This window comes from Anomaloglossus baeobatrachus, chromosome 11 (assembly GCF_048569485.1).
Source record: "Anomaloglossus baeobatrachus isolate aAnoBae1 chromosome 11, aAnoBae1.hap1, whole genome shotgun sequence".
Lineage (NCBI taxonomy): Eukaryota > Metazoa > Chordata > Amphibia > Anura > Aromobatidae > Anomaloglossus > Anomaloglossus baeobatrachus.
Genome location: NC_134363.1, coordinates 39,634,480 through 39,636,289, shown reverse-complemented (window position 1 = coordinate 39,636,289; position 1,810 = coordinate 39,634,480).

Sequence of the window (1,810 nt, the reverse complement as noted above, 5' to 3'; positions counted from 1 at the left end):
TCAGAGCAGGCTGAGAACAGAGCAGGCTGAGTCCAGAGCAGGCTGAGATCAGAGCAGGCTGAGAACAGAGCAGGCTGAGAGCAGAGCAGGCTGAGATCAGAGCAGGCTGAGAACAGAGCAGGCTGAGATCAGAGCAGGCTGAGAGCAGAGCAGGCTGAGATCAGAGCAGGCTGAGATCAGAGCAGGCTGAGAACAGCGCAGGCTGAGAATAGAGAAGGCTGAGATCAGAGCAGGCTGAGATCAGAGCAGGCTGAGAACAGCGCAGGATGAGAACAGCGCAGGCTGAGAATAGAGCAGGCTGAGATCAGCGCAGGCTGAGAACAGAGCAGGCTGAGAACAGAGCAGGCTGAGAACAGAGCAGGCTGAGAACAGATCATGGATCGGCCAATGTGACTTGCTCTTTATAATTTATGGAATTGTTCCTTAATATAAACACCTGCAGCAGTTTATGTGTAGGCTATGATGTTCTGCAGCAGCTGTGTTATGTATTATGAAGTTCTACAGTAGCTGAGGTGTACATTATGAGGATCTGCAGCAGCTGAGATGTGTACTATGTGGTTCTGCATCACCTGAGATGTGCATTATGAGGTTCTGCAGCAGCTGAGATGTGCATTATGAGGTTCTGCAGCAGCTGAGATGTGCATTATGAGGTTCTGCAGCAGCTGAGATGTGCATTATGAGGTTCTGCAGCAGCTGAGATGTGCATTATGAGGTTCTGCGCCAGTTGAGCTGTTTATTATGAGGTTCCGTAGCAGCTTAAGTGTGTATTAGTAGGTTTTTCCCCCATAGAGTTGTGTATTATGAGGTTCTGCAGCAGCTTAAGTGTGTATTATGATATTTTCCCCTTGTAAAGGTGTGTATTAGGCTGTTCTGTAGCAACTGAGGTGTGTATTATGATGTTCTACAGCAGCTGAGGTGTGTATTATGAGGTTCTGCAGGAGTGGAGGTGTTTACTGTGTGGTTCTGCAGCATCTGAGATGTGTATTATGAGGTTCTGCAGCAGCTTAAGTGTGTAATATGATGTTTTCCCCTGTAAAGGTTTTTTATGCTGTTCTGTAGTAGCTGAGGTGTGTATTATGGTGTTCTGCAGCATCTAAGGTGTGCATTATCAGGTTCTGCAGCAGCTGAGGTGCATATTATGTGGTCCTGCAGCAGCTAAGGTGTGTATTATTATGTTTTGCAGTATCAAAGGTGTGTATTATTATGTTTTGCATGTTATACAATATTTGTGTTGTGTATTATGAGGTTCTGCAGCAACTTAGGTGTGCACTATGTGGTTCTGCAGCAGCTGAGATGTGCATCATATGGTTCTGCAGTAGTTGATGTGTGTACTATTTGATTCTGCAGCATCTGAGGTATGTATTATGAGGTTCGGCAGCAGCTGATGTGTTTATTATGATGTTCTGCAGCAGCTGTGTGTATTATGAGGTTCTTCACCATCTAAGGTGTGTATTATGTGGTTCTGCAGAAGCTGAAATGTGCTTTATGAGGTTTTCCAGCAGCGGAAGCATGTGTTATGAGGTTCTGCAGCAGCTTAAGTGTGTATTAGGAGGTTTTGCCCTCATAAAGCAGTGTAACATGAGGTTCTGCAGCAGCTTAAGTGTGTATTATGAGGTTCTGCCCTGTAGAGGTGTGTTTTATGCTGTTCTGTAGAAGACATTATGTGTATTATGATGTTCTGCAGCAGCGAAGTGTGTATTATGAGGTTCTGCAGCATCTGTGGTGTGTATTATGAGGCTCTGCAGCAGCTGAGGTGTGTTTGATTGTGTTCTGCAGCATCTGAGGTGTGTATTATGAGATTCTGCAGCAT